Genomic DNA, 14,321 nt, shown 5'->3' with positions numbered 1-14,321 from the left:
GTGTCTGTATGTCTCCTCTCTTTATATATGTCTGTGTGTCTCCTCTCTTTATATGTTTGTGTCTCTCTATGTGTCTGTGTGTCTTTCTTTATATGTGTCTGTGTGTCTCTGGTCTGGTCTCACAGGCCCAATTATGTTCAGTGTGTTGTCAATATAGAAAAGAGAGTTCTGACCTCAAAGGGCATAAGAGATCATTTTATTCCAGAGCCAGTTATGAGTAACCACGGTCCAGGAACTCAGATTCAAGGTACACTAAACACTATGTTTCAATGTGGTAGAAGTTTCATTAAGTTTTATAGTAACAGAACAATGTGACAGTCAATTTTCTAATATACTGAAGGAAAACATCAGGTAGGAGGGGCAAAATCGGTCCAGTCTCTGCTACAGGCCTCAAGCGCTATCCAATGACATTCTCATCCCGTAGGTTGGGGAAGCTGGAGACCTATTGGCACAGTTAAAAAGAATTTTAGCTGATTGTTGTTACAAGGATGTTAAGCCAATGCTCGCAGAGGTGGGTCTTACCCCCGCAACATTCCAGCTTCCCACAGCCACTGAAGTCCTAATCAGTCAACCAGCCCCATGAGGTAGCCCAATGGTAGCACAAGTGCTGTCTTTTCTGAAAACCCTCAGTTCACAATGTCCCACGTCCAGTGTGACTTCAACTGTGTCCTGCTCAGTTCACCAAGTCCAGTGTGTTGTTACTCCCAGCAACTGATGGTGGCTCACTCACACAAGCAAAGTGCTGACTCACTCCCCGACACCGGTCCCTTCAAATGGTGACCAGGTGCTGCTCTATTCACAAATTCATTCACGCCACAGTTAGCAGACATTTGAGCAGGGCATGCAGTGGAACCCTCCTTTTGCCTGTGTTCTCTCTCACTGCCCCAGGGATGCATGCTGGGAGAAAAGTTGGAGGAGTGAAGGGTGGCCAACCAAAAGACACCAGCAACAGTCTTGGGTGTCTGGGTCAAACAACACCGTTTCTAGTGATTCTAGTTTCTGTAGAGTTGCACGTCCCTGGCTAGTAAACTCAAACCCTGTCTGTGGAAGGCACTGAGCAAGGTTACAGGCTGCTCTCTGCCGCATTGAAACAAACTAAGAAGAAAGGGCTTGTCTTAGAGCCGTTGCTGTGTGGAACACCATGACCAGAAGCAACTTGGGGAGGAAAGGGTTTACTTCAGCTTACAACTCGGGAGGTCACACTCGATCACTGAGGGAAGTCAGGGTAGGAACTCAACGCAGAAGCATGGAGGCAGGAAATACAGCAGAGGCCATGGAGAAATGTTGCTTACTGGCTTGCTCCCCATGACTTGCTTAGGCCTGTTTTCTTATAAAACTCAGAACCACCTGCTCACAGGTGGCTCTGTCCCCTGGAGGCTAGACCCACCCACATTAATCATTAGTCAAGAAGATGAATGCCCCACAGACTTGTATACAGACAATTTCTTGGAGGTATTTCTCAAGTGAGGTTCCGCTTCCCTAATAACTCTAGGTTGTGTCCAGTTGACAAAACAAACAAACAAAACCAACAACAAAAACCACACAGGACAGGGCTGTCTTACATCCTGGACGAAGGGCCAGAGGAGCAAGATCCCCAGCAGAGGTGACATCCCAGAGACATCCACAGCTATGGAGATGTTCAGCAGAGGTGATCTCCCAGGGTCACCAGGCCAAGGAACAGAGAAGAGGTACCGAGAGGCGCCAGGGACATACTCAGGAGCAAACTGAAAACAGAAAGCCCCAGAGACCTCTACTTTTATACTGAGCCTTCAAGGAAAGAAAGAAATAACATCGAAGAGGAAGAGGCAGCATCAGAACCACCAGTGACTGAGATGTCTATGAACTGCAGCCAACTGTCACTCAGCAAGGGCACTATATACCAACCCTTCTCAGAGCCAGTCTCATTAGACCTTGACAATGACCCTTGTTCCTGGACAGAGTAACTATTGTCTTCAATGAGTAAGGAAATTAAACTAGAGAAGCTGAGGAACTTTCTCCAGCAAAGCAGACTTCAGCACACTCTACCCTCCCAACAGAGAGGGAAAGGCTGACAACAGAGAAATTAGCCCCGCGGTGGAAAGCCCCTGGGCACCTGCCCCTGGAGCTGTTGTTTTCTTCTGCCTCTGTTCCATTTCGGGGGCCTCCCGAGACGCCCTATGATTGCTTAAAGAGATTGCTTTCAAGTTTAAAATAACCAGGAAGAGTAGTGCAAGGTTCTATGGTGTCTTCCCTCTAGAGACCATACTGGGATACAAGCATTCACTGGCTTGGTGTCTACACTCTGTGCAGGTTAGGAGTCATATTGACTCAGTTCTTGTCAAGGTAGCTAAGACGGTCTTCTTTGTAATCAAGAGTCCTAGCAAATCAAATGTTGTTTGTGCATCTTTTTTCTTTTAAATACAGGGTCTCATGTAGCTCAGGCTAGCCGTGAACTACTGACCAGAGGATGGCCTTGAAGTCCTGTCCCAAGTACTGAAATTACACCAGCTTCCCTTGGGTGTTCTTTTAGAGTAAATGTGATAGTTTCAGTTAAGCTGAGAAAGTGACAGATCACTTCAGTGGCATCAGGTACAAGGGCCTGCTAGCTAGGGGCTACGCAATAGCCTCTGCCTGGGCTGACATGCCCTGGGTAGTAAGGAGACTTCCTAGCCTGCCCTTCAGAAGGCAGGGAAAGCCAGCACCCTCCGCAGGCACTGAAGCACCTTTCAATAACAGCAGTGATTGCCGTGGGACTTTCTCTATGGTGACATAAGCAAATCAGTTGAAAACATTTTAAGTGACTATGTGGCTGGGAAACTGAAATCTACCTGAGCATCGTCTTACCCCAGGAGCTGTTTCCCAGGATGAGGTACTCTTTTCCTAGGTAACAGTACCTGCTGTGCCTACAGCTATCTCCGAAGCTTGCCTCCACATAGTGATGGTATGGTTTGAAGTGCCTCTGAGTTCAAGGATAGATCCCCAAAGTGGAACTGCTACAGGGGTAGGAGGACCTAGTAGAAAGGACCCCAGGTAACAGGGTGGAAGAGATTTTTCAAAGGAAACTGTGATATGAGAGAGACCTTCCTCTCAATTTCTGCCTCACAGAACGGCATGTTCTACCACACAAGCCTGCCATGAATTGCTGCCTGGCAATTGACAACTGACTTCACATGGTTGTTGCTGGATCCTAACAGCTCTCTCTGGGAAGGGGGTGAGAAGGCATGGAGTCAACGGCACAGACACCAAAAGTCAGGTAAAAGGCAAACAATGGGGAGAGCCTTATATATATACCCCTCCTCCCAACACCCAGGATGCGTCCTGATCCAGTGACATTGCCAGTGACATTGCATGGCCGCCCATCATTGACTAGGTACTATCAGAACCTCTGACAGCACCTGTTGCTAGGCCCTCAGGCAGCCTCCAGGTTGGATCATCTCCTGGCTTACGTATCTTCCTATATATCCACCCTTTTTTATTTGTTACTTGGGCACTTAGCGGGAGCCAGATTTCTTTGCTCAGGCCTTGTTGATCCTGCCTCAGGATGGCTCATCAACTAGACTGTGCCTGCCTGTCTTAGGTTGGCCTGCCAAACACGCTTTTACCTGTCACTGACTATCAGCCCTCAAAAAGCATCCATTCCTGGAGAGTTACCAGGGTGGGAGGACTAGGCGGTAGCCTTTTGAATTTCAGACAACCAGGCATGCATAACCTCCTGCGGATGACTGCCAGAAGGATGCCTATGAGCCATTAATACCTGAAGAGTCAGTCGCCTTAGTTGCTGCTGGCTGCTGTGGAATATGCTGCAGGAGACATTTAAAGAGAATAAGGATTAACAATACCACCCCACCAATTAAGGCATATGTGAGCATCCAGGAAGGATCAAATAGCCTTTTTATATTATGCCAAACCTTTTAAAAAAAATGAAGAGTCAAGGGCCATAATCTCTTCCCTTGTCTGATTTAATTGGAAAAGTTCGTGTATTAGCTGTAATGAATAATATAGAAACTTAGTTGACCATGGGCCCTTAATATATTTAGCCAGCTCCTGGTATGCTAAACTAACATTCTTCACCTCAAAAGGCATCATACAAAATGAGGAAAATTGAGGGTCGCAATTGAGTCTCATCAAGGTATTTAAAGTGCCAATTTCTTCCTCTAATAAATCAATTTGTCTAGAGGGGCAATAAGACCAAGAAAGGGGAGTACATACGTTACCCATCCTGGGTTATTCCCTCCTTGATAGAAGCAGGCTGATCCATGGCCGGGCACACATCTCTTACCGGGACCCATATTGGCATGGTGGCAGTCTGAGGAAAATACAAGCATATCCTCGCCCACGGGTCAGCAGGGGAACTGGAAGCTGCCATTGGCGGGAGATAGGATCTCTCCATCTCACCAGGGGCAGGGACATGTTCCTTGGCAGAGACACCCAGTACTTGTAGGCTGGGCTGAGCCCCTTGTCATTAAAACAGAAAGTTCACATGAAAAAGGACCTCTGTTAAGGTCAGATGAGGATCTCTCCTAGCCTCTGGCAAGATAGTCCTAACCAACAGCTTCTTAAGAGCTCTGTTGGGCTGAGCAGTGGTGGCACACACCTTTAATCTCAGCACTCAGGAGGCAGAAACAGGCGGATCTCTGTAAGTTTGAGGCCAGCCTGGTCTACAGAGTGACATCCAGGACAGGCACCAAAACTCCACAGAGAAACCCTGTCTCAAAAAAACTAGAGAGAGAGAGAGAGAGAGTGCTCTGTTGGTCTTCTCCATAATGGCTTGTCCCTGTGGATTGTAGAGGATGTCAGTGGTATGGGAAATCTTCCAGGACCACAGAAAGTCATTGAATTGTTGAGAGGAATAGGTAGGGCCATTGTCAGTCTTAAGTGCCCAAGGTACCCCCATAACTACCATGGCCAACTTAAGGGCCTTGATAGCATTGATGGCCTTCTCCTCAGAAAGGGCAAGGGCATAAACAAAGGAAGAACAGGTATCTATTATCACATGAACATATTTAAGATTGCTAAAGGGGACATACTGCATGACATTCATCTGCCAGATGTCATTAGGCAACAAGCCCTGGGGAATAACCACTGCATGTTGAAGCAGTCCTAAGGGGGCAAGAGGGGTGCAAGTGGCACATGCCCAGGACAAATGTTTACATAGGGAAATGGTAATTCTGGAAGAAGTCTATGCAAATTCTATGGAGATAGATGGAATTGCTGGTGAAGAGCCCTGGCTTGCTCTAGGAGATCCATACTGGCTGTTAATATGATAGTGTCTGTGACCTCATTTCCTCGAGCCAATATTCTGGGTAATTTGGAGTGAGATCTAATATGTGACAGGTACCAGGGCTCAGTCCTCTGATTTGGGACATCTTGTATGAGCAGCATAGTGCTGGCAATGGGAGTCAGTGAGTCTTTGACTCGAGAAAAGGCCATCACATGAACTGCCTGTACAGCACACTGGCTGTCAGAAAAAAATATTAATGGGCTCAGTCTGGCACTCCACTAGAACCTTGAGGAGGGCCAATGGCTCACCCAATTGAACAGAACCAGGGTTAGGGATAACATGTGTAACATCTTTGGAGCCAGGACGCTGGATAAGAACACCATATCTGTTTTTAGTGGAATCTAAAAAGGCCAGGGTGGCGTGAGGGTTGGCAGTGGAATAGGGGACTGCATGGGGCTGTATCTTTATTGGAAGTGGGGGGGGGGGAGCTCTGCTAAGATCTTGCTTTTTAGCAAACGATTGTCAATAGTTCCTGTGAATCCTGCATCCATTTCCTGAAATGAGATAGAATCCTCCTAGAGGGACTGGGTATTCTTTATAGAAAAGGGGAAGACAAGCTTGTTTGGCTCTTGTCCATATGTTCTCCTTCCCAGCATTTGTGCCTTAAGGCCAAGTTGGAAGGATTAATCAAACTTAGAGGTGATTTTGAGCAGATCAGAATGTGCCTGATGTATCCGTAGAAGGGGCCCAAATTGCCATAACACTCCCCCAAACCCCCTGGGTGTCCAGAGGATCATTGCCAACAAGGGCTTTTGAGGGTCGTGGTGTTGCAGGCTAGAGGAAGCTAGACTGGCCAAAACCTTTTGTAGATCTCTGTCCTCATGAGCAAGCCTAACCTTGATGGACAGGCAGGTGGGGCCCTCCAACAATGAAAAGAGGTATCTTATCTCTTGATTAGGGATGGGCAGAAAGGGTTTAAGTCAAAACCATGCCACATAATTGTTGTAATTTTGAGAGTGAGTACAAGTCCTTCATTTCCAATTTAAAGGAAAGGAGGCAGACCTGCTTAGCAATGGAAAAGCCTAAAAAGGCAAACGGGCGTACAATTTGAACTTCATCATCTGATGTAATGACGAGAGATCTTTTAACTCTCTTCCAGCAGTCCTTTGTAGACAGACTGCATCCAGATGTGCCAGAAGGAGATCATCCATGTAATGGATTAAGAGGACATCCTTGGGAATATTTACCAAGGCCTAAGAAACATATAACTGGCAGATCGTGGGGGCTATTCTTCATTCCTTGGGGTAAAATAGTCCATTGATATCTCTTAGCTGGTTTATGCATATTAGGTTCCCATACTGTAAAGGCAAAGTGGTCTTGCTCCTGTGGTACCTGGGGAATTTGGAAAAAAAAAAAAAAGCAATCCTTAATATCTAAAACTAATATATAGTAAGATGGGAGGAATAGCGCTAGGGTAGGGGAGGCCTAGCTGTGTAGACCCCATTTTTTTTTCAATTTGATCATTAACTGCCCAAAGATCCTGTAGAAGGCAGTCGTGTCCTGAACTCTTGGGGATAACAAGTATGGGGGGATTATGTTTACCTGTAGTTGGTTCTATGTGCCTCATCTTTAGTTGTTCTGCAACTAATTCCTTTAGGATTGACAACTTGGATTCAATCATACGCCACTGTTCCACCCACACATCTTGATCTGAGAGCCATGTCAATGGATTAGGGATAGGAGGCTCAATTGTGGTGGATTTCTGAGGGACAGTGGCCCTTAGAATTGAGGGTACAACTCATGTATAGGATTGTGATTTGTCAGACCTGTCTTTTCATGGGCCTGAAGGTCATCAAAGAAAGCTCTATCATCAGTAGTTAGGACAGCACCCATATCCTCCAGGATATGGCTCCGGGGTGTGAATGGCTCCCTTGTTGCCATCAAGGTCTTTCCAATGGACCAGATGGGTGGTACTTTTTGAATCTTGTTGGCCTCCTACTCCACTGATGGGAGGGCCAGGTCTAAATTTCCAATGGGGGAAGCGGAGCGCCTCTATTTCTGTTAATATGGTGATGTCTACACCCATGTCCACCAAGCCTTTAACAGCTTGTCCATCAAAATAGACAGTCAGCATTGGGGAGTGTGGAAAAATGGGCAGTGTCCAATAGATTTTTTTATTACCAGAGCCTCCTTTTACTAGCAGGGCTGAGGAGTGCCCCAACTAGAGTTTAAAGGGGCTGCTGCTTTGGCAGGTTGTGATCTTCAATCCTTTGCCCAGTGAAATCCCTTATTGCATCTGGGGCATTGGGTCCTAGGTTTTGCCTAGGCGCAGTCATCCTGCAGGTCTGCTGCATCCCCAGCAAGATTTGTCTACTTGTGGGCCCTTGGGTGTGTTGTTGGCAGGCTGCCTGTCCGAAAGGAGGGCATCCAGGGAACAGTGAGGGCAGTGATGGGACAGTTACTGGAGTCAAGATCTCTTGTAGCCAGTACCCACTTGTGAATGTCCTCGTTTCGGACCACTGCAACCACATTGTGAGTAGGGGCATTAAGCCGTTCCCAAACCAAGTGTTTGATTAACATTTCCCTAGTGGGGCCTGGGTCTATTCTCAACTCCACTGCCTCATTGACAGGTGCGAGAAAATCAGTAGAAGGTTCCCCTGGCTGTTGAGTAAGATTGTGGAAGTAAGCTGAAGGGTCCCTCGGGGTGCATGCCTTAAGAGCCTTGGAGGCCAGCTCAGAAACCTTTTGATAGTAGGCTTGATAGTCAATCTATGCTTGATGGATGGGATGGACAAAGTTATCTCATCTAGTGAGCATGTCAGGGGTCACTGGAATGTTAATTAAGAGGTTCGTTTATGCTTGAGCTTCTGCTTGATCACTGTAAGCCAATTTCCAGCTAAGAAAGGCAGCTGCTCCAGCACAGCTTTGAGCAGACTATACCAATCAAAGTACGTCTGTAGTTGCAATGCCCACTGAGTGAGGACCTGTTCAAAGGTGGAACCAGGCCTGACTCATTAGTCGCCTTTTGGATAAGGGAAGAGTTCAGGTATGGGGATGGGAATCTAGGGCTGGCTAGCAGCATTTTTGGAAAGGCCTCTGCCAGCCTTTGAGACCTGGGGGGTGGGTGGTTCTGTGGTGGCTGGTGGACACACCTCAGCATGAGAGAATTTCCACCTTCAGGGGCAGGTGGACACTGAGGCACTTCACTCCTGGGGTACTGAGAGGGAGGTGTAGCCTCCCATGGCAGGAGTGGGGCTGACGGGAAAGCAGCACATGTGATTTTAAGTGTGGCCGTGCTCTCCTCAGCAGGTTTCAGGGCCTGAACTGTCCGCCTCCTCCTCATGAGATGCCATAGAGAGATCAGACATGGAAGGGGTGGAGGTGATGGAGAGGTCACCCACTTGTAGAGGAAGACAGCAGGCGAGCGACAGTCAGAGAGACGGCAGTCAACAGGGGTGGAAAACTGCGTCGGACCTTTATATTTTATGCTTAGTGGGGGTCTTCCATGGTTTTTTAGGCCACGGCCATAGGCCCACACAGTGTCTCCAGACGAGGGACAGCATTCGGGAGCTGAGCCTTGGTTCTGCCTCCTGGGGGGTCAGCCCTTATGTGGAGGAAAAAATGTGCCTTCCTAACCAGACTGGCAGACAAACGTGACCAACAACACAAAAGAAGGAAAGAAAGGGGGGTCCCAAGGCTTACCTGCTGAAGGGACCAAAAACACACAACATTGAGGGGTCTTCTCACCAAAACACACCATTTTGGGGGCGGTTCAGCGCCATGAGTGAAGGGAAGGAGATGACTAGAACCAGCACCAGGAAAGTGAAAGTAACTACTCATGCCATAAACAGTGACGGCAAAAACAGACAAAAATCAAAACCCCAAAATTACAGCTCCCAGGGGAGCTCAAAATCCATGCCAGAAGTCCTGTTCAGGTGTCAGATGTTGCTGGGTCCTAAAGGTTCCCTCGGGAGAGGGGGTGAGAAGGTGCGGAGTCAACAGCACAGACACCAGGAGTTAGGTAAAAGGCAAACAACAGACTCGTTTATTCAGCAATGGGGAGAGCCTTACATGTCCTTCTCCCAGCACCCAGGCTATGTTCCCATCCAATGACATCGCATGGTCACCCCTCATTGGTGATGCTGCTAGGCCCTCAGGCAGACTCTCAGCCTCCCAGGCCTTATTTTCCTACATATGGTACCCTTCACCTTCTGTCCCTAACAATTCTGTTCCTATCAGTTTGGTAACAAATAGAGTATGATTTTGCATCTAAGTAGAACACCTCCCCTTGTTAAGAGTTGTGCTCAGTACTTTTTTTAACAACATACAAGCAAGACACTGGTAAATTCTAGGTGTGTGTGTGTGTGTGTGTGTGTGTGTGTGTGTGTGTGTGTGTGTGTGTTGTTTTTGGTGTGTTTTATTCGTTTGTTTGTTTGAGACAGGGTCTCTCCATTTATTTCTGTAACTAGCTATGTAGACCAGGCTGGCCTCAAACTCACAGAAATCCTTCTGCCTCTGCCTTCCAAGTGATTAAAGGCAAGAATCACTATGTCCCATAAGTTCTAGAATCTTGACGTTCTCTTTAATCAGGATGTCTGGCCACCCTCTTTCTGAAAATAAGCTATCAACTGATTGAATCTCAGTCTTCAATTTTGTGTCACTCGGCAAATGCTGAGTAGGAATTAAGCATGGGCTGAGGTCTGTCCTGGGATTTGGGGATAGAGTAATGAGGTGGGGGGTTATCACAGAGTTCATGCTCCAAAACAGAGAAGGGCAGCCAGGAAGACCAAAGTCCACCTCCACTTTGAGGCACAGGGTGGCATCTGGCAGTTTCCTAATCAGCAAGAGTCTGTGAAGATGGGGCTGGGGATAAGGCTCAGTTGGTAGAACATTTGCCCAGCATACACAAACTCTTGAGTTCCAGCCACAGCACCACATAGAACCATCATCCCAGGATTTGGGAGGTCGAATGAGGGTCAAGAGTTCAAGGCCATCCTCAGCAGCATAGCAAATCCCAGGTCAGCTTTAGTCACATGAAACTGTCTTACAAAATGAAAAAGTAATGAAAGCCTGTAAAGGCAGAGGTGCAGTCTCAAGCACACTTGTAAGGTAAAATCTGAAAGGTATTTGGTACTTCTGGGTATCAAAGCCATAGCCTCAAGCCAGCTAAGTGAACACTCTATTTCTGAGCTAGACAGCCAATATGAAACAAAACCAGATTTCTTTGATGGTTTAAAATGAGTAATATTAGGGGCTGGAGAATGGCTCAGTGGTTAAAAGCACATACTGCTCTTAAAATAAACCTGAGTTTGGTTCATAGCATCCACACTTTGAGGCTTACAACCACCTTAATTTCAGTTCCAGGGGATATGACACCTTCTGTTCTCCATGGGCACCTTCACTCACATGACATTAACATTCACACACACATACAATACATCTTTTAAAAATGAATAATAGTAACTTATCTAGTTTTCATATTTATTTCATTTGAGAGTGTCAGGAAACAAAACTGATAAATATATGCCTGCCTGGAGCATAGGAAGCCTACTGTGACAACGGACAACCTCCAGGGACAGGGGCATCTGGGACATTGAGTTCTACCTTGCAGCTCTGGAGGCTGAGACAAAGGAAGTGACAGACAGGTTACTGCTGAGGTAGCAAGGATGATTCCACAGCCTTCCTTGTTGTCTGTGGTTAGCCTCCCACCTTTCATGTTGGATGAGAGTTCCCTGCCCTCAGAGCCAAGCCCCAAGTCTCATGGGGTGCCCCCGCATTGTATCCTCTTCTATCACTCTTAAGCAGCACAATAAAACCTCTTACAAGTTCCACCTTGGTCCACTTAGTCTGGAATACAATCTGGCTTCTGCCTTTCGTCTCTATCCCTTCCTCCCTCGAGACAGGTTCTGGTGGATAGCAGCCACTCAAAGATGGCTCAGCAGCACCTGCCGCCTAGCACTCTACATTGACTGAGCCTCACCCCACTAAGTGACTCCTTTCATGATACCATCTTTGGTTGGAAAAACACAGTTCCAATTTTAAAAGCAGGGTGTTTTTGTTTGTATTTTCTTTTATAATAACTGAACAAAAGTGGGCATGGTGGTACATACCTACAATCCCCAAAGTCTTGAAGCTTAGGTAGGAGGATGGCGAGTTCCAGGCCAGCATGGACTACACAGACTAAAATAAACAAAACAAACAAACAAAAATTGAGCAAACTGTGTGTTACCAACCAACTGGAATACTGACACTTGATATACCCAATCCACAAATCCCATGAGCAGACACTGGGGACCCATTCATTAGTGAGCACATCAGTCTATTTATGCACAGCTACAGAAATATGCACTATATGGGGCTGCAGAGATGGCTCAGCAGATAAGAGCAATGGCTGCTCAGAGGACCCAGGTTCAATTCTCAGCGCCCACATGGTGGATCACAAAAACTGTCTGTAACTCCAGGATCCAACACCCTTATACACACATACATGCAGGCAAAACACCAATGCACGTAAAACAAAAATAGATGAATCATTAGAAATATTCATTATTGTGTAAGTAATTGTAAAAGCTAGAAAGTGATCTTGAGGAAAGATGTACTCTAAGAATCCTAACATTATGCTTTATTTTACTAGCCCTTGATACTGTATGCAAAATAAAATCCCAGGTAAATAAGGCAAAACTCAGGCCAGTGAGACAGCTTAGCAGGTAAAGGACCTTGCTGCCAAGGCTGATGACCTGAGTTCAATCCCACAAACACAAGTGGTAGAAAGAGGAAGATTCCCAAAAGTTGTCCTCTGATTTCCACATGAGCCATGCTGCACACACACACTAAAGAAGTAAATGCAAAGAACATTTTTTTTAAGGCAAACTAACATGGGTTTGACATATGATCCAGATCTGATTCTATACCCAAGGGAGTTCCTTTAAGAATCTGTGTCAGGAGGTTGGAGAGATGGCTCAGCAGTTAAGAGTGCTGACTGCTTTTCCAGAGGACACTGGTTCAATTCCCAGCACCCACATGGCAGCTCACAGTTGTCTATATCTTCAAGATCTGACACCCTCACCACAGACATACACACAGGTAGAATACCAATGCATATTTAAAAAAAAAAAAAAAACTGCCTCAGGTTCACAGCTCCCAGAAGACAGGGGAAAGTGCAATACCTCTCTCTTTTTTTGCAAAAGCTGACAAAGTACACTTGTCATTTTGCAAAATGAGACTCTCTTTCCCAAGTGCATCCAAAAGGATGCACTCAGATTAAGATGGATGGCATGCAAAACCAGGCTACCATTTCGTCTAAGCAACTAAGTAATAACATAACTATTAAAATATATTCTTGCCTCATCGATTATGAACTTGAGACAGATTCTGTGTCATATTTCCCATTCATTAGTCACTGCTCAGTGAATCAAAACATCACAGTTTTCTATCTAGATTGGAACATTTCCCAACATCCTTCATCATGTTCACAAGGAGTGTTTGTTGTCTGAAGAGATGGCTATGTGGTGTGTTAACATAGGTTAACAATTTCCCTTTGTCAATTGTCTGTTTTCTAATTACTTGCTTTTTACTACTTAATGTTGCAATGTTAGGTATGTGGCCTGATGGCATGTTTATAATCCCAGCAGCTGGGAGGCTGATGCAGGAGGATGATGCGTTCTAGGCCAGTCTCCGCTACACAGTAATTTAAATCTCTACTATGTAGCCTCCTTAAGGAAAAACATACACATGGAACAAATATATATTGCTGTGGGATGTTCTGTATGGCAAATGTGTTGCTAACTAGTCAATAAATAAAACACTGATTGGCCATTGGCTAGGCAGGAAGTGTAGGCGGGACAAGGAGGAGAATAAAGCTAGGAAGTGGAAGGCTGAGTCAGAGAGACACTGCCAGCCGCCAGGATGACAAACAGCATGTGAAGATGCCAGTAAGCCACGAGCCATGTGGCAAGGTATAGATTAATGGAAATGGATTAATTTAAGCTGTAAGAACAGTTAGCAAGAAGCCTGCCAGGGCCATACAGTTTGCAACCAATATAAGTCTCTGTTTACTTGGTTGGGTCTAAGTGGCTGTGGGACTGGCGGGTGAGAGAGATTTGTCCTGACTGTGGGCCAGGCAGGAAAACTCTAGCTACAATATATAGGCTGGAAAATATTTTTGGTTTTTCGAGACAGGGTTTCTCTGTAGCTTTGGAGCCTGTCCTGGACTAGCTTTGTAGACCAGGCTGGACTGGAACTCACAGAGATCCACCTGCCTCTGCCTCCCGATTGCTGGGATTCAAGGCATGCGCCACCACTGCCCGGCTCCACTGTCCATTCCTTAATGTCTCAGTGTAATTTAAAAAAAAAAAAAAACCCTATTTTTAATCACAGCATTGTGCCACTTGAAAGAGACTTCCATAGCGTATTTTTTTTTCGATAAATAAAATTTCTTTCACCGTGTGCCCAGCCTGCTTGCGTGACTCATGTTTGATAGTTACAGACGCCAAGGCCCCTCGATCCTCCCCTGCTCGGTCTCCGGGCAGCCATCCCTATTAAAGGATAGCGGTGTAACTAGCTGCACCCTTGTTTTCGGGTTTTTAATGAGGAGCTGCGCTCCGCAGGCACCCAATAAACACTAATTGGAGGAACTCAGGCAACCGCGGGAGCAGCCCCAGGGCCGACTGCCAGCCAACACTCGCGCCCAGGGTCCTGGGTCCCCACTCGCGAGCGTGTCTGACGAGAAACAGCTTTCCTAGCTGCGCCTCCAGCATCCCCGCTCAGCCGGAACCTGCGCAGCTGCATTTGCTCCAGGCCACACCCACCTGCGCGAAGCCACGCCCAGTCGCCCCAGGCGTGGACCACCACCAGGCCGGGCTCTAACCCCCAGACCCCACCCCTGAGTTCCAGGCGCGGCTTTCAGGTGCCAATCACAGATAGGCGGGATCTTGGCCATCCCAGGCAAGGTTTTCATTCGGGGGGTTTGCCTCCGGTGTCCGTGTCAGCCAGGCTTCAGGGGAGCGGGGTGTCAGGCGCGGCCGCCTGGGGCGTCCATCACAGCCAAGCCTCGCTAATGTGTAAGCCCTTCCTCACCTACACCCCCGGCGCCCGCATCAGCAGCGGCCTCCCCAAGCCTCGA

The 14,321-nt window shown here is 46.9% G+C and overlaps 1 long non-coding RNA gene across 6 annotated transcripts in view; it reads right to left on the bottom strand.

The window, feature by feature from the left end:
* The window catches only part of LOC128118880 (uncharacterized), a 67,623-nt gene that overhangs the window by 52,407 nt on the left and 895 nt on the right, over window positions 1–14,321 (bottom strand). For 2 of the 6 annotated variants that reach the window (XR_008221374.1, XR_008221371.1), the window contains exon 2: window positions 1,563–1,724. The exons of 2 other annotated variants lie outside the window; for them this stretch is intronic. This is a non-coding gene — a long non-coding RNA (uncharacterized LOC128118880). Of the gene's footprint in view, window positions 1–1,562; window positions 1,725–3,733; window positions 3,780–4,188; window positions 4,286–14,321 lie in introns of all 6 variants that reach the window. 2 more of the 6 variants (XR_008221373.1, XR_008221372.1) reach the window with 2 other exon arrangements.

This window comes from Peromyscus californicus, unplaced genomic scaffold (genome assembly GCF_007827085.1).
Source record: "Peromyscus californicus insignis strain IS unplaced genomic scaffold, ASM782708v3 Scaffold_23__1_contigs__length_62951481, whole genome shotgun sequence".
Taxonomy (NCBI): Eukaryota; Metazoa; Chordata; class Mammalia; order Rodentia; family Cricetidae; genus Peromyscus; species Peromyscus californicus.
The sequence above is the reverse complement of the archived record's forward strand: the minus strand, read 5'-3'. Positions and strand labels throughout refer to the sequence as shown.